We start from the raw sequence: 22716 nt of genomic DNA, 5'->3' as shown, positions 1-22716 counted from the left end.
ATAATGCAAAAGTTGAGTATGGATGTCAGAAGGTACAAAGTGAAGGGTAGAATTACTGAGTAGGGACACATGGGTGGCTCAGTGGTTGAGCATCTGCTGTCAGCTTGTCCTGGGATCGAGTCTTGCATCGGGCTCCCAGCAGGGAGCCTGTTTCTCCCTCTGCCTGTGTCTCTGCCTCTCTGTGTCTCTCATGAATAAATAAATAAAATCTTAAAAAAGAAAAAGTATTACTGAGTGGACTACTTGAGGCTAATATCTTAATTTTATAAGGAACATTAAAAGACAGTTGATGGATCAAAAAAATAAAGTTGTTAGGATGATCTTTACAGTTATAAAGGTAACCAACAGAGGGGCTGAAAGAGGAGATAAAGAAGGTGTTTTAAAAAGTCTACTTTTTCATTTATCATATGACAGATTAAATAGATATTATCTATGATAAACCAAGAAATGGCAGTATAAGTATAGTTAGGAACATGGACGTATACCAGGGTGCTTTTTCCCAATAACAAAAATAACCCTAATACAATTTTACTTGGATTGTAAGGGAATGTTTTGGCTCTCATAACTAAATTCAAGAGGTAAGGTAAGTTTAAAATTGATCCAACCCAGTATCTCTAGCTCTGTTTCCTTGCACTTCTCTTGGCTCTGAATTTATTGGTTGTCTTCATCTTATTGGCATCAAAGTGGCTAGCATTCCAAGGCTTTCCACATTTCCAAGTCCTAGAAAAATGGATCTCTAACCCTCAAAAGGAAAATAAAATTTTCCTTTCCCTTTCTCATTTAAGAGTCTCCTTACATTTTTATATTCTAACTGCAAATGAACCAATTTACAGCATGATTCATAATGGGAACATTATTCTATGAAGAATATATTCTTCATAGAAAGGAAAGATTTGAAGCACTCTTGTGGTAGAGGGCGAGCTGCTTAGGGTCAGGCTGGGAGAATGGCCAGGAAGTTATCTAGGCTTAGAAAGTAATTATAACTGGTTTTTGGTTTGTTTGTTTGTTTGTTTGTTTGTTTGTTTTTAGAGAGAAAGAGAGAAAAAGCAAGTGGGTGGGGGTAGGGGCAGAGGGAGAAAATATTTTTTAAAACATTTTATTTTTTTAAAGATATTATTTATTTATTTAACAGAGAGCAAGAGAGCACAAGCAGGGGAGCAGTAAGCAGAAGGAGAGGGAGAAGCATCTTCCCCACTGGGCAGGAATCCCAACATGGGGCTCCATCCCAGGACCCCGGGATCATGACTTGAGTGGAAGGCAGACGCTTAACCCACTGAACCACCCAGGTGCCCCAAGAGAGACAGAATCTTAAACAGACTCCACACCCAGTACGGAGCCCGATTCCAAGCTTGATCTCATGACCCTGAGATCATGACCTGAGCCAAAATCAAAGAGTCAGACGCTCACCCGCTCACCCGATTGAGCCACCCAGTTGCCCCTTTAATTTGATTTTGAGTGGTGCGCCCTGCCTCTACTCTCAACCTGTCTTACTCTCAACCTTCAGTAGGTGTTATTAGTGTTGCATTTCAGTCTCAGTACTGCTGGGAGAAATTAGGAAAGAGCTGGTGTTCAGGCTTGGTACAAAGAATTAGAAGGAAAAGTGGAAGACCTAACCTCTGCCAGAGATTGTTAGCAATAGCAGTCACCAGAATAGAGTGGTGTTCAGAAAAAAGGGGAGCCACGAGGTGTGGACTGAGCAGGAGTTTCTCACACTTTGGAGGATGTATGTGGTAATATACAGCTAGGTGCATGAGTCATAATTAATTATTTGCATATAATTATTTGGGTATAAAGAGAATGAATTACCTAATTTTATATATGGGTTTCAAATAAATTGGATCTTAACCTAATTTCTCATTAATCCTTTTCTCTTTTGGGGAATATTTTCCTAGGAAAATTGTTCCCTTACTTTATAGAAGAGTCACTCCCCTCCATAAATGAAATTCCAGGACAGAATTCATAGTCTGGCTCAGGGAGAGAAGGCTCCCTATTTAAGGCATTAGTAGTTCTTTGTTCATTTAGCTATTGATTTGATTTTTTAAAGTATTTTATTTATTTATTCATGAGAGACACAGAAAGAGAGAGGCAGAGACATAGGCAGAGAGAGAAGCAGGCTCCATGCAGGGAGCCCGATGCGAGACTCGATCCGGGACTCCAGGATCATGCCCTGGGCCAAAGGCAGACGCCCAACCGCTAAGCCACACAGGCGTCCCTATTGATTTGATTTTTGTGTAACTCAATTCTTTATGTGTCTCATGTGTAGATGTGCCCATTTATGTTCAATCAAAGACGATAGCAAGTCAGAGATGCCTCTGTTTTGCTATGTGTAATAGGGCTTGTAATAAAAGATTCCATGCACTGGTGACCTTCTTCTAGGAAACTATTTTTCTGGGGCACTTGTGGGACTGGAGATGTAGCTATTCTGACCAGAAATGAAAGACTTTAAAATCCTGACCAAGACTCTCTGGAAAAACAAAGGATTTCCTGATTCCTAGAGACCTCTATGAACGGGATCGGCTGAAATTTGTTTTTGATAGTTTGTCCGTCTACCTGAAGGAGGAATAACTATCAGATACTTTCAGGGTCCTTTTCTAATTCTGGGTTTTTACATTTTTAAAATTTAAGAGCACAAACAAAAGTTAAGCTTCCCATGTTGTTTTACTCTCAAGGTATGTAATTTTGGTATTGACCACGGAAATGGCAAATGGAAAGAAAAATTGTAAAGTTGACTTTAAACTTGTTTTGCCTTAAGATGACAAAACATATGATCTGCCACATAAGCTATACAGTTCTGAAACACAATTCTTCCACCATTTACTCCTAAGAATTATTACATTCAGGAGAAAGACATAGGGAAGAGTGTTTCTTTCTAAATAAGATTTTATTCAAGGTTGGCAGTCATCAATGATAATGGATCAATAATCATTTTTTCTGCCTGCAAAGTGTTTTCCATGGAAGGACCTTTAAACACATTTGGAAATGGTGACCTCATTAATCCCAGCCACATTCATGTAGGAGAACTGGCACACATGTATGTGACAATGTTATAGATGGCCAAGGGCTGCAAAGGAAAGCTAAATGATTTGTCAAAGGTCAACTTACAGATCCCCAGGTACAATTTGACAATCCTTTTCTTATATTTTATGGTTCAAAATCTTTGTGGTTCAAAATCTACAGGAGCACTTCTATTGATCGATAACTATGATTCCTATCACAGGTCACAGATACTGACTCAGGGAGGTCAGCATTAGAAGGTCAAGTTAATGAAAGAAGATGTGGCTACAGAGAATTATACAGGTATAAAAATGCCTTGTTTCTCCTCTGCCTGCAATGGAGCAAAATTAACCAGATGAAATTAAACCTGCCCAAGATACCTTTCATGTGGGCTCCTCTGGGTCATACAGTAAACTTACCTCATTCCACTTGTGACCTAATAATGGCCTTCTTTATTTTTTCTTCTGATCTCTTCTATTTCCTAAATAAACAATGACTTCATCTGCAACGATAAACATTTTACGCAGTGGAAACAATATCAACTTTTGAAATTGGAGCCTAAGATCAATAGGCAGGATTTTAAAGAGGGTAATTCTATTACTAATGAGGATGAGAACTGTTATGGATCAGAAGGAAAATATTTTCCAGCTTAAACAAATAGCTTATCATGTACTGTGTGTCAGGCACTGCTCATGATACAATGACTAAAAAGCCCATCTGCCCTTAAGAAGCTGGACTGGAGAAGTGGATTCAACTGTGTGGGACAACAGTGGCTTAAACATAAAAGGTTCGTTGTTTCTCAGAAAAGAAGTCTAGAAGTGATAAGCCAGAGATGGAATAGTGGCTTCACGAATTCACTGGACATCGTCTCTATTTTTAACTCCATTATTCTTGGCCATGGCATCCATCCTGATGGTTCCCTCACGGTCCAAGGTGGCTTTCTTAGTGCTAGCCATCCCCCTCTTTACTTCAGGCAGCAGGAAGGAGGAAGGGACAAAAAGGTCCAGCCTTTTCTTTTTTAGCAGTCTTTCTATAAGTTCCAGAAAACATTTCTCCTTGTATCTTACTGATCAGAATTTAGTGACATGACCATGCTTGGCCAGAGAGGCCAGAGAGGGTAGTTTCTCTGTGGTTTTATTGCCACTCTGAATAACTGGGGATGGGTTACTAAAAAGTGGGGTGGAATAGAATTGGGGTGGCATGTTACAACTTCTGCTTTTAGGATGTTAAAATCTCCCTGGATAAATAAGAACCTAGAGGTTTGGGACACCTGGGTGTCTCAGTGGTTGAGGATCTGTCTTTGGCTCAGAGTGTGATCTCAGAGTCCTGGGATCGAGTCCTGTATCAGGTTCCCCATAGGAAGCCTGCCTCTCCCTCTGCCTATGTCTCTGCCTCTCTCTCTCTCTCTCTCTCTCTGTGTCTCTCATGAATAAACAAAATCTTTTAAAAAAAACAACCTATAGGCTTGAAAGACAATTAGTAGTATATTGAGAAGGGCCAAGCAATGGGTTGTCAATATTTGGAGCAGGAAGAGAAGGTGTCAAGGTAGCCTGGGAAAGCTACCTTGGGAGCTTTACCTGGGAAAGAACTAGGATTTGAACTCTTTGAGGATGGGAAGGACTCTTTTGGGTGGTGGGAGGCAGTGACCTGAGCGGAAGCCTAGAAGCCAGACAGTGCAGATCAGCCTTGGGCAGGAGCAGCAGCATCCATATGTTATACTGCACTGTAATGGAGTATTTGGCTGGAAGGGAAAGAATACTGACTGATTTTTTAAAATCACCCAAGGCCAAAGTTCCAAAACCACTTTGCCAGGATAAAATTGAATGCTGACTTTGCTTCCCTGTTACTGGAACCGACACTCGTATATACTACAGACAACTTGCGCCAGCAGAAATCATGGCATTATTTACTTCAATGAATTCCCCTAATTTTGGATTGTCCAAAATAGCACAAAGATCGTAACCACCGAATATATGACAGCAGTAATCAAAATAAATACATGGGATGCCTGTGACCACAGCTCAAGGCTATTATTCATTAAATGGGGAGAGGGAAAAGCCTACAAAAAGGGTTCTGGGCCCCTTTCCTAAATATTAATTGTTTATTTCATGATTCTTCTCCGCTCTAAACAGGCCTTAGACTGCCCCTTCTTAATATGCTCCCGTAAAGGATTATAAACTAGTGAGGAGGTTGGTTTAAACAAAGTAATCAGAAAGTAAGCAATCTTTCTCTTTCTCTCTGGCTCAAAGCTGTTTTGTCTGTTAGGGAACATTTTAGCACACAGACCTCAAGGTCAAACAGAGGTCACTCTTCTGCTTTTTGAGGTATGGGTGCTTTCACATTATTTGCTCATTTTTATTGCTGAGAATAACCATCCATTTGCCCCCATAACTGGGGCCTCCCCAACACAAAGACTGGTGAGTGGGCACTGGCAGGGGGGTTAATCCCATTCAACACAAAGCAAACAAGTTCAAATCTCATTAAATGTCGGACTTTGCAGCAAGAATACAAGCATTTCCAATTTAGAAAAGGAAGATGGAAATGTGACAGAGAGGTATTCTAATCATTTAGCAGAATAAATCGTGCCAACACGATACTAAAGCTGTCAACTTGGTGGAAAAAGGATAAACTCCATTAATAATACAACAGCAATGCTTACTTTTTCACATGAGGAATATTCCATTACAACAAACAGCCCGGGGCTTTCAGATTGCTTTTGTTCTAGATCAGTGGAATATCATTATAAAGAATATATTGCTAGCAATGATAGTTTGGATCTGAAGATGAAACCTAGCTGATTTTTTTTTTAAGAGTGAACCAGGAGATGGTGGTGGATGCACACAGGGCCATGTGTAGATAACCTCCCCCTTCTGTACACATTTTAAAAAGTAGGCTCTTTACATGGGCACATAGCTTGGTGATCAGAATGCCAGCTGGAATTCAACTCCCCTTGCCTCCTCAGCCAGGGCACAACCTTTTGCAGAGGCCCTGGTTTCACAAGACTGTTCTTTTAAGGCCTGTTTTTAAGTTGGCTCTCTGAAATTGTCTTCCTTAAGTCTGTCCTGGGACAAGCCTCCTTATATACAGCTTTGTAGTGATAAGGCCTTCTATGATAGAATTTCTTATCTAAGGATTTTTTAAAAAAGATTTTATTTATTTATTCCTGAGAGACACAGAGAGAGAGTGAGAGGCAGAGACTTAGGCAGATGGAGAAGCAGGCTCCCTGTGGGATCCCAATGCAGGACTTGATCCTGGGACCCTGGGATCACAACCTGAGCCAAAGGCAGATGCTCAACCTCTGAGCCACCCAGGTGCCCCTCATTTAAGGATTTGAACAAATGATCCCCCCCCCCCGGTTTTAGAGCACTTCAGATTCATCCTACAAGGGTCTTGTGAGCACCCCATCCCCAACAATGCCAGGCCCATGGTGCATCTGGCAAGATAGGCTTTAAGGTCTGGCTGGAGCCTTGCTTGCTTAGCCATGTTTCTTAGCTGATGCCTGACCTTTAAGGGAGACTATCTTAGCTCGGGTTCCCCTAAAAGCAGACCTTAAGACAAAGATTTGGATACAGTTTATTTTAGAGTTGGCTTCAGGAAGAGGGGTTGGGAAATTGAATTGAGACACAAGGTAAGAAAAGTCAGTAAAGGATGCATTGAGGAGTGGCCTACTGCTGTGGGCAGCTGGGGCCCAATCCCACTGGGGACGGTCTGAGAGACTGTGTAAAACACACCTCAGAATTGTCCCACCAAGGGCAGGAAAGCAGAGGCATTTATTCACTAACTCCCTACCTGATTCAGCACTGTCCTTGGGGGCGTGAACTAATAGGGCCCTGGGTCCAGAGACAGCTTCGAGGCAGAAAAGGAGCAAGTGTTTGGGATAGGAAGCTGCTGGTGTGTATAAGGACTCCCACCAAAGCTGGAGGAAGTCACCTGGGCGGGATCAGGGGTTACAGAACATTGAGGAGCGTTGACAGTCTCCCCCTCAGAAGCTGTTACTTGCACATGAGATCCTGGCATGGCCCATGGTGGTTTGTGCCTCTTCTAAGTCTTCTTTTTTTTTTTTAATTTTTTTAAAACTTTTATTTATTTATGATAGGCACACAGTGAGAGAGAGAGAGAGGCAGAGACACAGGCAGAGGGAGAAGCAGGCTCCATGCACCGGGAGCCCGACGTGGGATTCGATCCCGGGTCTCCAGGACCGCGCCCTGGGCCAAAGGCAGGCGCCAAACCGCTGCGCCACCCAGGGATCCCTCTTCTAAGTCTTTTTGATGTGTTGAGGCAGAAAAAACTTACAGCCACATGTGTATAGAATGGCTTCCCCCCCCCCCCCCAGATTTTATTTATTTGTTTGACAGAGAGAGAGAGAGAGCATGAATGAGGGAGCAGAAGGCAGAGGGAGAGGGAGAAGCAAGCTCCCTGATGAGCAGGGATGTGGTTCAATCGCAGGACCCTAAGATCATGACCTGAGCTGAAGGCAGATGTTTAACCCACTGAGCCACCCAGGCACACCTTGAATGGCCCTTTCAACCTCACTCGTGCTCTTAGAACATGGTTCTTTCTCCTCCTTTGCTTTATAAATCAGTGGCTTCTGATCTTTTGCATGTAACTGAATACATAGAAAGGACTTTATTTGGGCAGCCCCAGTGGCCCAGTGGTTTGGCACCGCCTTCGGCCTGGGGTGTGATCCTGGAGACCCGGGATCGAGTCCCGAGTCAGGCTCCCTGCATGGATCCTACTTCTCTCCCTCTCCCTCTGCCTGTGTCTCTACCTTGAATAAATAAATAAAATCTTTAAAAAAAAAAAAAGGATTTTATTTGTGCAGTGTGTTGACTTTCTCAGGGTTTGCTTTTGCAGGGAACAGAAATTGAGAGGTTGCTCCTAGATGGAGATGCCCAAGAGTGGAGAAGTTCTAGCAAAGGGAGCTTCTATCCCAGCACTCAGTGCCCTGTGCACCAGGGTTGGGTTCAGATTCTCCTCCTCACTAAATCCTGCTGATACTTCTCTATAACAAGTGGTTCTAACTTCTGTGGTCAGGAACTGCTTTGAGAATCAAATGGGAACCATGAACTTGCTCACTAAAATAACGTGCAAATATATACACATAGATACGTAGTTTGCATATAGTGTCAGGAGATCCATATATACCTCAGAGCTCATCCGGGGACATTCTATTACTTGAGCAACAGTTTGGCTTGGGTGTGTCCATTTCCCTCTATTTCTACAGCCTGAATGCCTCAGTTAAGTTTGCCTGGCTTCCTGACCCTGTCTTTGAAATGATACAGTGAGGGACACCTGGGTGGCTCAGAGGTTGAGCATCTGCCTTTGGCTCAGGTCTTGATCCCGGAGTCCCGGGATCGAGTCCCACATTGGGCTCCTTGCATGGAGCCTGCTTCTCCCTCTGCCTGTGTCTCTGCCTCTCTCTCTGTGCCTCTCATGAATAAATAAATAAAATCTAGAAAGAAAGAAAGAAAGAAAGAAAGAAAGAAAGAAAGAAAGAAAGAAGAAAGAAAGAGAGTCGGAGAAGGACAAACATTATATGTTCTCATTCATTTGGGGAATATAAATAATAGTGAAAGGGAAAATAAGGGAAGGGAGAAGAAATGTGTGGGAAATATCAGAAAGGGAGACAGAACGTAAAGACTGTTACTCTGGGAAACGACTAGGGGTGGTAGAAGGGGAGAAGGGGCGGGGGGGTGGGAGTGAATGGGTGACGGGCACTGGGTGTTATTCTGTATGTTAGTAAATTGAACACCAATAAAAAAAATTGCAAAAAAATAAAAAAATAAAAAAATAAAAAAAAAAAAAAAAAAAAAAAAGAAAGAAAGAGAGAAAGAGAGAAAGAAGAGAAGGGAGAAAGAGAGAAAGAGAGAAGAAAGAGAGAGAAAGAGAGAAGAAAGAGAGAAAGAGAGAGAAAGAAGAGAAGAAAGAGAAGAAGAAAGAAGAAAGAAAGAAAGAAGAAAGAAAGAAGAAAGAAGAAAAAGAAAGAAAGAAAGAAAGAAAGAAAGAAAGAAAGAAAGAAAGAAAGAAAAAAAGAAAGAAAGAAAGAGAAAGAAAGAGGAATCCCTGGGTGGCGCAGCGGTTTAGCGCCTGCCTTTGGCCCAGGGCGCGATCCTGGAGACCCGGGATCGAATCCCACGTCGGGCTCCCGGTGCAGGAGCCTGCTTCTCCCTCTGCCTATGTCTCTGCCTCTCTCTCTCTCTCTCTCTCTCTCTCTCTCTCTGTGTGTGTGTGACTATCATAAATAAATAAAAATTAAAAAAAAGAAAGAAAGAAAGATACAGTGAAGTGATGCAAAGCCAGGTAGCCAGGAATTGATCATCTTAGCTGTGCTACACATTAGCTGTGTGCCTTTGGGAATATCTCTTAATCTCTCTGTGCCTCGGCTTCCTCACCTGTATAATAAGGAATAGTACCTACCTTAGGTTACCTACCTCAAGTTGTTGTGAGGGTCAGAGAGTTAGTAAATGTAAAACCCTTAAGAACCATGTCTGGCAAGTATCAGGTACCTATAAGCTTTTGTGATTGCTGTTACTTGCACTGAGGCCATGGCTTTGGAAGGTAGAGTGGCTTAATGCAAAGAGTTTAGATTTGATGCCAGTCAGCAAAGGTTGTACAGCTGTCTTCTCTCAATTACCCACTGTGTCATCTTAAGCTAACTGAGGGTTTGGGTTTTATTAATTTTTTTCACTCTCTTAGCCTAAATTTCCTTACTAAGGAACTATGAACTCACTGGTTCTCAAAATACATTTTGTAATGTCCTTTTTAAATACCAAAATGAAATTCACAGGTACTATGATCATTCTACACACAATATTTTAAAATAATTATAAGCCTCAAATATAAAGGAGAAATAAAAGAGTAGTTTACCATAAAACTATAGGAAAGGTGTAGGCCTAACTATAATAGAAGGCATAATGAAGTTGTCAGATGTTCGCACGTATGTGAAGAATCACCATGAAGGTGATAACTTCAATCAGAGGCTGACACCAGTTAATTCTCGTCTTGGTGACTTAAATACCATGATCAGTACTGTCAGGTGGAAGACTTTTTTGGGAAAATCTTGGTAAAGTTCTGAACAAAATGAAATTAGAATCTTCTCTCAGTTTAGGGACACCTGTGTGGCTCAGTCAGTTGAGCACTGACTCTTGGTTTCGGCTCAGATCATGTTCTCAGGGTCATGGGATCAAGCTCCACATCAGGCTCCATACTCAGGGGTTTCTCTCCCTCTCCCTCTCCCCACTGTACTGCTGGTGCTTTAAAAATCAATCAATCTTGGGATCCCTGGGTGGCGCAGCGGTTTGGCGCCTGCCTTTGGCCCAGGGCGCGATCCTGGAGACCCTGGGTCGAATCCCACGTCGGGCTCCTGGTGCATGGAGCCTGCTTCTCCCTCTGCCTGTGTCTCTGCCTCTCTCTCTCTCTCTCTCTGTGACTATCATAAATAAATAAAAATTAAAAAAAAAATAAACTAAAAAAAAAATCAATCAATCTTAAAAAAAAAAAAGAATCTTCTCTCAGTTTTTTTTTTAATTTTTTTTTATTTATTTATGACAGTCACAGAGAGAGAGAGAGGCAGAGACACAGGCAGAGAGAGAAGCAGGCTCCATGCACCAGGAGCCCGACATGGGATTCAATCCCGGGTCTCCAGGATCGCGCCCTGGGCCAAAGGCAGGTGCCAAACCGCTGCGCCACCCAGGGATCCCTCTTCTCTCAGTTTAAATAGTGGTTTACATTCCCAGAACAATCAATTTAAACCCAGGACAAAACACGTTGCGATGACACGGAAAACAGTCAAGTGCTAGGCTTGACCATTCTGGACAGGTTTTTCACCTAGATAAATGTCTAGCAGGGCCGTTGAAAGTTGTGTGGAGTGGTCATGGACATTCCTTGTTGAGTAGGACTGTCTCATACATGGAAGCAATTATAGCACTCCTAGTCCCAGTCCACCAATGCCAATCCCCTAATTATTGTGATAATCACCCCTTCCATTTCCCCCATCTTAGTAGGGATGTACATCTTTCATTAACAGTGAGTTAACTAGTCCTGAACCAAAAAAGACTGAAAAATTCAGGACCAGAAAGAGCCTTCCTCAGTGAAGATTTTACTACACCATCCACTCTACCTCAACCGCTCCCAGGACTTAGGACTCCACTCTGGGGGACTGAAATAGAACTGATGTGACAATTGGCCAGGTCCCTGGAAATGACCTCGAGGAAGTTGAATGGTATGTCTAGCTTCCCCTCACTTCATCTACTCCTATCTCTGCAGGGCTTTTTCCGTTTTTTCCTCCCTCTCAGGCTTTCTCCCTATTAAAACTCTCTTTCAGACATGGAGATGATATCAGGGATTTAAATTGATGTGAATATGTGTTAACTTCATATCTCTCAAATCCAAATGGCCTATTAGCATATAAAGAGATGCTCAACATTAGGATGTAAGGTACTGAAAGATTTAGAAAAAGGATGAGATGCTGTTTCATACTCACTAAATTGGCAAGAATCTAAAGTCTGACAACACCAAACATTGGAAAAAAGGTGGAGAAATCGGTACAACCTCTTTGAGGAGCAATGATTTTTATCTATTATGATTGGAAATGCTCACCTTCCTAAATCTCAGGAAGTCTATTCTCAGGGCTAAACCTTAGATAAACACTATTTGGTTGGACTAGAGGGTGTGAATATTTGTGGTGGCATTACTATTAACAATGAGAAACTAAATCAACTGAATACATTTAAATGTCATTAATAGAAGATCAGTTTCACATATCATCATATATTCGTATAAGGGAATATTATACAGCAATTACAATGATGAATCATGGCTTTGTGGCTGCCCCATGATAAATCTTAAAAACAATACAGAAAAGCTAATTGCAGGGTATGTGGAATATGACACCATTCAAAGAGTTTAAAACCTGCAAAACAATTCCATATATTGTTTATAGATACATGAATATGTAGTAAAAGCATAAAACATGTATGAGAATGATTAATGCCAACGGCATGATCTTGGTTATTTCTACAGAAGGAGAAAGAAGGATGAGATTGGGAAGAGGATATACCAAAAGCACTCAGTTGTAGCTGCAATGTTTTTGTTCTAGAAAAAAATATCTGAAGGAAATGTGACAAACTGCTAAGATTTAGTTTGCTATAAATTGTGCTGGATAGACTAAGTATTCATTATATCTTTTATGTATTTCTATGAGAAATGTATCATAATAAAAATCATTTTTAAAATTGATTCATGTCTAAGGGGTATTTGTATTCCTGATTTAACAAATTCTTTTCAACCTTCTAGGCACCACATGCTGAGGCAGAGGCTACAACAATGAACAGGATATAATCCCAGCTTTTAGTTAGTGGTTCTTAAACTTTGTTGTGTATCAGAGTATCACTTGGAGGGCTTATTAAAACATAAACTGCTGAGTCAGCCCCCAGAGTTTGTAATTCAGTAGCTCTAGGATGGGCCCGAGAATCCACATTTCTAACAAGTTCCCAGGCGATGCTGATGTTGCTGGTTCTGGGACCTCTCAAGGCATTTAACACTATTCTAGAAGGCCAGTCTTCATCCCTACTATAAGGATTCCAAGAACTGAGAGGAAAACTATTTTCTGATGGCATGCTTGGCCAAATCTGTAAAAAACATACTTACGCTGCACACCCTGGGCCACAAGGACCACATCTTCTTGGCCTCTCAAAAAATGTAACTCCAGGGGCTCCTGGGTGGCTTAGTCAGTTGACATCGGACTCTTGATTTCGGCTCAGGTCGTGATCTCAGGGTTGTGAGATCGAGTTCTGCAACAGGCTCTACACTCAGCATGGAGTCTACTTGAGATTCTCTCTCTCCCTTGCCTCTGCCCCTTGCCACCCCTCTCTCAAAATAAATAAATAAAATACTTTTAAAAATGTAAATCCATCCACTTACCCCTCCTTATTTGTAGTTGTGTTTATTTCAATTTATTCCATTAAAATTTTAGCTCCCTTAGGGGCAACTATGCATCCTGCTTGGTGTACACCCTATATAAAAGGTTAATAGTAGTTATTTGGAGTTGGTAGAATTATAGGTAATTTAAAAATCTTTTTGCTTGTCTATATTATCAAACATTTCCATAATGAAGATCTTCATTATGAACAAGTGTTAATTATATAGTAAAGATATATAATATGGGTGTTTGGCTGGCTCAGTGGGTAGAGCATACGACTCTTGATCTTGGAGTCGTGAGTTCAAGCCCCATGTTGGGTATAGAGTTTACTTAAAAAAAGAAGCCTGAAGCCCAGGGCGTGATCCTGGAGACCCTGGATCGAGTCCCATATCGGGCTCCTGCATGGAGCCTGTTTCTCCCCTGCCTGTGTCTCTGCCTCTCTCTCTGTGTGTGTGTGTGTGTGTGTCTCTCTCATGAATAAATAAATAAAATCTTAAAAAAAAGAAAGGATATAATAGTGAAATAAATATATATCAACTTGTATTAGGTTCTGTGATGAGGACAGAGATGCTTAGAAGTAATATGAATACTTGCCTTTAAGAGGTTTATGATCTCATTCATTCATAAGAGAGAACATATATTGGAAAAATATTTAGTAATAAGATATTAGAGAAAGAGTGTTCATTGAGGACTAAACGTACAGTGGGCAAGTACTTGGGAAGGAAATAATAACTGGGCTGGTGGCCCTAAAAGGGGCACTTGGGCCCCACTTTGGATAACAAAGCAGCTTGACATCTGCCAGAGTCTCCACAGAGGGTGAGGGAAGATGCAAATATCTCTGCCAATCCCCACAGTAACTCCGTTACATGGCACAGTGACTGTTCAGTGAACATTGGTGATGAAGTGAATAATAGAAAAATTATTAAATTCATATAGAACTTCGTTTGGGCACAAGTACACACACTCGGCATAGATAGAAACTAAAATTAATTTCATTGTGGATTTATGACAGGTCAAGTATGGCAGAAAAGTCTGCCATTTTCTTTTTTACATGATTCTTAAAAAAAAAGATTTTATTTATTTACGAGAGACAGAGAGAGAGAGAGAGAGAGAGAGAGGCAGAGACACAAGCAGAGGGAGAAGCAGGCTCCCTACAGGGAGCCTGATGTGGGACTCCGTCCCAGGACTCCAGGATCACGCCCTGAGCCAAAGGCAGGCACTTAACCAATGAGCCACCCAGGCGTCCCTTTTTACATGATTCTGCACTGATGACCACATCCCAAAGTGCATCTGTGAGTTTACAGACAAAGACCCCTTTGGACTGGACATACTAGTAAGGTGTGTTCTTTACTTTTGCTCTTAATCTCTCAGATTATTAGTCTTCAGATTTCTCTGTTCAAAACCATCCTTATCCTGAAGGAACATCTCTTCACTTCTTCATATTTGGATTAATATTTTTCTCTGCATTAAAAAATGCCTGGAGTCATTTACTCTGGGTGAGATAAAATAACAGAGACCAAATTTATTCTGCTTTGAACAACTAAGAAAGCATATTGGGGAACCTGGGTGGCTCAGTTGGTTAAGTGTCTGACTCTTGATCTCAGCTCAGGTCTTAATTTCAGGGTTGTGAGTTCAACCTCCATGTTGGGCTCCACTCTGGGCCTGGAGCCTACCTAATTAAAAAAGGAGAAAAAAGAGGGGCCCTTAGGTGGCTCAGTGGTTGAGCTTCTGCCTTCGGCTCAGGTCATGATCCTGGGGTCCTGGGATCGAGTCCTGCATCAGGCTACCTGCAGGGAGCCTGCTTCTCCCTCTGCCTATGTCTCTGCCTGTCTGGGTCTCTTGTGAATAGATAAGTAAAGTCTTTAAAAAGAGAGAGAGAGGGCAGCCCCAGTGGCTTAGCAGTTTAGTGCCGCCTTCTGCCCAGGGTGTGATCCTGGAGACCCGGGATCGAGTCCCACATCGGACTCCCTGCATGGAGCCTGCTTCTCCCTATGCCTGTGTCTCTCTCTCTCTCTGTGTGTGTGTCTCTCATGAATAAATAAATAAAATCTTTAAAAAAAATAAAAATAAATAAAAAGAGAGAGAAAAAGGATAAAGCAGATATAAAGTATATATAATATATGGGCAGAGTTGAGCAGGGAATATAAGGAGGGGCTGGATGTCCCAATTATATGGAACACAAACTTTTGCGGGTGATGGATATATTCACTATCTTGAGATCCCACCAATCTCTCAGTATCACAGGTATATGCATATTTCAAAACTTAGATTGTATGCTTCAGATATGAGTAGTTTGTTGTATGTCTATTAGATTTAAATAAAACTATTTAAAAATGGGGCACCTGGGTGGCTCAGTCAGTTAAGCATCTGCTGTCAGCTCAGGTCATGATCCCAGGGTTCTGGAATCGATCTCCACACTGGGCTCCTTGCTCAGTGGAGTGTCTGCCTGTCTCTCTCCCTCAGCCTGCCACTCCCCCTGGTTGTGTTCTCTCTCTCTCTTTCTCTGTCAAATAAATAAATAAATAAATAAATAAATAAATAAATAAATAAATAAAGTACTGGGGAGAAAAAAACCAGCCTGGGAGCACAGGTACCATCCAAAAACAAAACAAAACAAAACAAAACAAAAGAACTCCTATTAATTAATTGGCCCTCAATTGGATAATTTCCCTTTTTTTTAACAGATTTTTAAAATTACACATCAAGCAGTTGTGAATATACAGTGAAAAATACTTCTGTGCTATTCAATTGAATAATTTCTCCTCCTTTTGTAAGATTTGTTCGGCACAGATAGGCATACAGTTGATCCTTGAACAACGAGGGTTTGAACTGTGAAGGTCCGCGCGTAACACATGCATTTTTTTACCAGTACAGTGCTGTCAACGTATTTTCTCTTCCTTATGATTTTCTTAACACTTTCTTTTCCCTAGCTTCCTTTATTGTAAGGTTACAGTATATAATGCATCTAATATACAAAATACGGGTTATTGACAGTTTTATTGTTAAGTCTTCCTGTCGACAGGAGGCTGTTAGTAGCTGAGTTTTTGGGGGGAATCAAAAGTGGGTTTTCGGGGCACCTGGGTGGCTCAGTGGTTGAGCATCTGCCTTTGGCTCAGGTCATGATCCCGGGATCCTGGGATCAAGTCCCACATCAGGTTCCCTGCAGGGAGCTTGCTTCTTCCTCTGCCTGTGTCTCTGCCTCTGTCTCTGTGTCTCTCATGAATAAATAAATAAAATCTTAAAAAAAAAAAAGTGGATTTTCAGCTAACCCCTGCATTGTTCAAGGGTCAAATGCACCATGAAACTAATGAAGTTAATGCTTCTAGACCTTCACAGAGTTCTTTCCAAAGTCCTGCATCTAATTTTTTATTTGTAATTGTGTGTGTGCATGTGTGTGTGTTTAAAGAGGCCCCAAATTGTGTAAGAGCAGGGCTCTACAAAACCTGAATGCAACCCTACTGTTACAAGGGGCTAAAAGGAACAAACTGTTCCCATCATTACTACGGACAGGACACAGGCACCCCAAAGGACTTTAGGGCCATGACTGTCACATTTCGACTTAGAGCAACATATTCGTCTCTGATAAGCTTTTGTGGACTTGGCAAAGCAGCTGAGGAGCTGTGAATACTGTTTAAGAAATTCCTCACCTTCTTTCTCGTCAAAGACTCTATCTGGAGGGACCAGACTGTGAAGGAGATGCATGACCCTCTAAGTACAATTTGTTTTCAGTGACTCATGAATATTCGAAGGAACCCACAGTGATCCAAGATTGAGAAAAGCAACCAATGTGAAGGAGAACTCGGTCCAGATACTTTCTGTGATCCAACCTTGAGGAATTTCAGTTCTAGTACCTCCAGAGAAGGAGTCTCCAAAGGATGGTGGAAATGGGATATTTGACTACATTTGGGCCCCCTTTCATACTCCCTGAGTAAAATATCCTGCTCTTCATCTTTGCTTACCAGATCCCACCAATCTCTCAGTATCAAGCTCCGCGCCTTCCTCCTACAATTGCTTTCCCAGATGTATTCAACCCAGAGGGAACTCTCCTTCCCCGAAACCCACACTTAAGACAGGTACTCTTCTTGGAGCTGGGAGAGGTTTAGACTCCGACTCCTATAACCATGTGATTTGGGTAAATGAGAACCTTCCTGAGCCTAGAGTTCCCCCAATAATAATCCATTTTCCATGCTAATCATGTGTTAATTTCATCATCACGATGTTTTCTGAGGGCAAATAATAATTCCTACTGATGTCAGAGTTAGCATGCGGCTTAACTTAAGATGATATATGTAAACATCATTCATAAACTATAAAATGCTGTACAAATATAAGGCACTGGCAGAAGTAATATTCCAAATATTTAATGACTGGTAGGCATTGCCCTCAACTAATCAGAATAGTCTTCAACCACAACCCTAGAACGGAGGCCCTACTAGGCCAGACTTATTAACTCTTTAATTGCTAGATAAAAGGTACATTTGGGGTTTCCTGAAGGAGAAGCTCAGGTAATGAGGGCATAGTGAAAAGAGGCCCAGGAGGCCACAGCTATCAAAAAGTTTAATATTTTAAAAAACATTTTACCTTGCACATGAGTACAATAATTATTGCTTTAAAAAGAGCAATACTAAAAATAAAAAAATAAAAATAAATAAAAAAATAAAAAGAGCCATACTCTTTTACTAATTTGTTAAAAAGCAAGAGTTCAACATAAAACCTTGCATACATATGTAGTGTATGTGTGTGTGTGTGTGTGTGTGTGTGTGTTTAAAGTATGCCTAATCCTCTTTTATATTCCACTGGCTTGTAATGATATTACAGAACTCAGTTAAGCCCAAAAGGTGTGCTAACAAATTCTAATTTTTGAGGTCTCTGTTTTTAGTCTTAGAAACGTCCCAGGGGCGCCTGGGTGCCTCAGTCAGTTAAGCACCTGCCTTCAGCTCAGGTCATGGTTGCAGGGTCCTGGGATGGAGCCCTACCCTGCTCAGCGGGGAGCTTGCTTCTTCTTTTCCCTTTGCCTGCTGCTCCCCCTGCTTGTGTTCTCTCTCTCTCTCTCTCTCTCTCTCTGTCAAACAAATAAATAAATAAAAATCTAAAAAAAAGAAAGAAAGAAAGAAAGAAAGAAAGAAAGAAGAAAGAAAGAAAGAAGAAAGAAAGAAAAAAGAAAGAAAGAAAGAAGAAAGAAAGAAAGAAAGAAAGAAAGAAAGAAAGAAAGAAAGAAAGAAAAGATATAATTCAACATTAATCAGCATATGAAGAACCAGGAAAATTTCAAGTGGTAAGGGAAAAAACAATCAACCGACACCAACTCTACGGGAGACATGGATGTTGTGATAATGAGACAAAGACTTTTAAAAAGCACTGCTCAAAGAGGTATAGATGGTACAAAGGCCGTCTCAGCAAAAAGATAAAAGATATAAAGAAGAAATAAGGGACACCTGGCTGGCTCAGTCAGTAAAGCCTGTGACTCTTGATCTGGGGATTGTAGGTTTGAGCCCTACACGGAGGGTAGAGAAACTTAAAAAAAAAAAAAGACATGAATGGAAAAATTTTAAATGAAAAATATAATAACTAAAATAAATATTTACTGGGTGGGAAGAATAGAGATGATGGAGTAAAGAGTCTATGGACTTAAATTGATAAAAATTATCCAATCTTAACAACAGAGAAAAAAAAAGAAGAAAAAATGAACAGAACCTCAGGGATTCAAGAAAGCATACCTGAAATCCTAATACATATTTAATCAGCTATCAAATAATCAAAAAGAAATAAGAATGGGGAAGCAGAGGAACAAAAATCCGAAAACAAATAGTAAAATGGTAAATACAAGTCTAATATACTAAAAATTACATAAAATGCAAATAGTCTAAACACATTGATTAAAAGATAGGGACTGCCAGAATTGTTTTTTGATTAAAAAAAAAATTAAAGATAGGCTGTCTACAAGAAAACAAGTTTAAATATAATATCATAAGGAACATAAGAGAATATAAAAAGATATATATCATTCAAAAGCTAAGCAAGCAAAAGCTGGAATGGCTAAATTAACATTAGAAAAAGTAGGCTTTAAAGCAAGGAAAATTAACAAGCATAAAGAGGGACATTACATAACAATAAATGGGTCAATTTGTCAAGAACACATAATAGCCTTAAACGTATATGCAGCAAACCACTGGGCTTCAAGACACAGGAAGCAAAAATACAACAAATCCACAATTGTAACTGGAGATTTCACTACTCTTCTTTCATTAATAAATGATAGAGCTAGACAGAAAATCAGCAGGGATATAGAAGAGCTGAATTACACTATCAAACAACTGGAATTAATAGACCTTTGTAAAGTATTCCATTTAATAAGAGAAGAATACACATTCTTTTCAAGTACACATGGAATCTTTACCAAGACGGAACACTTCCTGGGTGATAAAACAAACTTCAACAAATTTAAAGAATTGAAATCATTTAATACATGTTCTCTGACCATAATGAAATTGAACTAGAAATCAGCAGGAAGATAATGTGTAAATCTCTAGGATCTTGGAAATTAACACACATTTAAATAATCCATGGGTCGAAGAGAGAGTCCCAAAAGGTATTTTAAAAAATTTTTCATTGAACAAAAACGAAAACACAACACATAAAAATTTGTGGGATGAGGCTAAAGCAGTGCCTAAAGGGGAATGTATATAATGTTTATAATGCTTATAAATTTAAAATGCCTATATTAGAAAATGGACTGCTCTTCCATTTTAAGAAACTAAGAAGAGTGGGTTCGCTTCAGCAGCACATATGCTAAAACTGGAACAGTACAGAGAAGATTAGTATGGCTCCTGTGCAAGAATGACAGGCAAATTCATGAAGTGTTCCATATTAAAAAAAGAGAGAGAGAGAGAGAAAAGAAAGAAAAGAAACTAAGAAGAGCAAAATAAACACAATGTAAATGAAAGGAAAGGAAATCATAAAGATGAGAAATCATGGGGCACCTGGACCACTTAGTTGTTTAAGCATCTGCCTTTGGCTCCAGTTGTGATCCCAGGGTCATGGGATGAAGCCTGTTGGGGCACCTGCTTCTCCCTCTCCCCCCTATTCGTGCTCTTTCTCTCTCTCATTCTCTCTCTCTCTTTCGGAGATCTAAATAAGATCTTTTAAAAAGAAGATGAGAAATAATGATATTGAAAACAGAAAAATAGAGAAAATCAATGATACCAAAAGCTGGTTCTGTGAAAAGATGAATTAAATTGATAAACTCTGGGCAGCCCCGATGGCTCAGCGGTTTAGCGCCGCCTTCAGCCCGGGGTGTGATCCTGGAGACCTGGCATCGACTCCCAAGTCGGGCTCCCTGCATGGAGCCTGCTTCTCCCTCTGCCTGTGTCTCTGTGTCTCTCATGAATAAATAAATAAAATATTTAAAAATAATAGTAATAATCTTTTAAAAAAAGCCTCAAACTTTCAAAACTCACCCAAGAAGAAATAGGTAATGTATATATTAAAGAAATTGAACCCATGTGTTAAAACCTTAAAACAAACAAACAAACAAAAAACACAAAGACTCCTTCAGGCCCAGATATTTTCACTGGTGAATTCTATCAAACTTTTAAAATACAAATAGCACCAACTTTATGTGATCTCTTCCAAAAAATGGAAGAGAAGGGAACAGTTCCCAACTTATTTTATGATACTAGAATTGCCTTGATACCAAAACTAGACCAAGACAGGGCAAGAAAAGTACAGGCCAATGTCCTTCATGAACAGGAAACAAAAAGCCTCATCAAAATACTAGGAAATCAAATCCAGTAATATATCAAAAGAATAATAATCCATGACCAAGTAGGATTTATCCTGGGAATGTGTGGCAGTTTCCAAATTAAGAAATCAATCAGTATAATTCACTATATTAAAAAACTAAAATGGAAAAATGACAAAAGCCTATCAAACAATGCAGAAAAAGTACTTGAAAACATCCAGCATTCATTCATGATAAAATCTCTCAGCAACCTATAAACAAATGGGAATTTTCTAAAAAATACCTATAGCTAACATGATGTTTAATGGTGAAAGACTAAATGCTTTTGCCTAAGATCTGGAACAAAACAAGGATCTCCTCTCCATTCAATATAGCACTGAAAATCCTAGTCAGTGCAATAAGGCAAGAAAGAAAATAAAATGCATATTAATTAGAAAGAATACTGTGCCTTTATGCAGGTTACATAATTTTTTTATAGAGAATCCCAAGGACCTACTAAAAAAGGTCCTAAGTTAATAAACAACTTTAGCACAACCATAGTATACAAGGTCAACTCACAAAAAAATGTATATTTCTATACATTAAAATAAACAATTTGGACAGCAAAATTTAAAAAGTATATATCATTTGAAATTTTTCAAAGAGAAATGCTTAGGTATAAATCTAACAAAACTTGTGGAGGATCTGTTTGCTGGCAACTATAAACACTGAGGAAAGAAATCAAAGAGCATAAATTAATGGAGAGACATACTGTGTTCATGGGTTGGAAGACTCGATTTAGTTAAACACCCATTTTTCTCCATGTAAATCTATAAATTTAATGCAATTCCAATAAATATTCCAATGGAATTTCTGTGGATGTAGACAAGCTGATTCTAAAATATTTTGGAGGAAAAAAAATTAAAAAAATAAAACAAAATATTTTGGAGGGCAGCCCAGGTGGCTCAGTGATTTAGCGCTGCCTTCAGCCCAAGGTGTGATCCTGGGGACCTGGGATGGAGTGTCTCTGCCTCTTTCTCTCTCTCTCTCTGTGTCTCTCATGAATAAAAAATAAATAAATAAAATCTTAAAAAAAAAGATAAAAAATATTTTGGAAAGGCAAAGGGACTGGAATAACCAAAACAATTACTCTTATTGAAGTGTAATTGACATGTACTATCCTGTTCATTTCAGGTGCACATCATAGAGATTTGATATTTTTATACATGATCCCACGATATGTCTAGTTAGTATTTGTCAAAAAGGTTTTATAATATTATAGGCTATATTCCCTATGCAGTACATTAGACAAAATAATTTTGAAAAAATGATAAGGTGGGAGGAATCAGTCTGATTTTAGGACTTACTATAAAGCAATAGTAACTAATAACGTATGGTATTGGTGGAGGGATAAAGGCCTAGATCAACGGAGCAGAATAGAATGTTCAGCAAGTGATTGACAAAATGTGGATTGTTGACAAAAGTAAAAAGTAATTCAACGGGGATACCTGGGTGGCTCATGGTTAGGCGCCTGCCTTTGGCCCAGGACGTGATCCTGGAGGCCAGGATGGAGTCCTGCATTGGGCTCTCTTCATGGAGCCTGCTTCTCCCTCTGCCTGTGTCTCTGCCTCTCTATGTCTCACATGAATAAATAAATAAAATCTTTTTTTTAAAAAAGTAATTCAATGGAAAATGGTTAGTCTTTTTAACGTATGGTATTAGAACAACTGAACGTCCACATGCAAAAGTGTCCCATACACGTACACGGAAAGTAAACCTAAAAAAATCTTGAGCTCAGGAGCTTGGCTGGCTCAGTGGGTAGAGCATGGGACTTGATCTCCGGATTGTGAGTTTGAGCCCCATGATGGGTGAGGAGCTTACCCAAAATTAAAAAAAAAAAAATTTTTTTATCTTAATCTCATACTTTTTTTTTAAAGATTTTATTTATTTATTCATGACAGACAGAGAAAGAGGCAGAGACACAGGCAGAGGGAGAGGGATAGAAGCAGGCTCCACGCAGGGAGCCCGATGTGGGACTCCATCCTCAGTCTCCAGGATCACACCCCCTGCCAAAGGCGGCGCC

The 22716-nt window shown here is 40.0% G+C and overlaps 1 non-coding gene across 1 annotated transcript; it reads left to right on the top strand.

Moving 5' to 3' along the window:
• Nucleotides 1-19680: 19680 nt before the first annotated feature.
• On the top strand, nucleotides 19681-19785 carry LOC112641890 (U6 spliceosomal RNA). Its single transcript, XR_003124876.1, has one exon. It is a non-coding gene; the product is annotated as a U6 spliceosomal RNA (small nuclear RNA).
• The last annotated feature ends 2931 nt before the right edge of the window (nucleotides 19786-22716 follow it).

This window comes from Canis lupus, chromosome 12 (genome assembly GCF_003254725.2).
Source record: "Canis lupus dingo isolate Sandy chromosome 12, ASM325472v2, whole genome shotgun sequence".
NCBI lineage: Eukaryota > Metazoa > Chordata > Mammalia > Carnivora > Canidae > Canis > Canis lupus.
The sequence above is the reverse complement of the archived record's forward strand: the minus strand, read 5'-3'. Positions and strand labels throughout refer to the sequence as shown.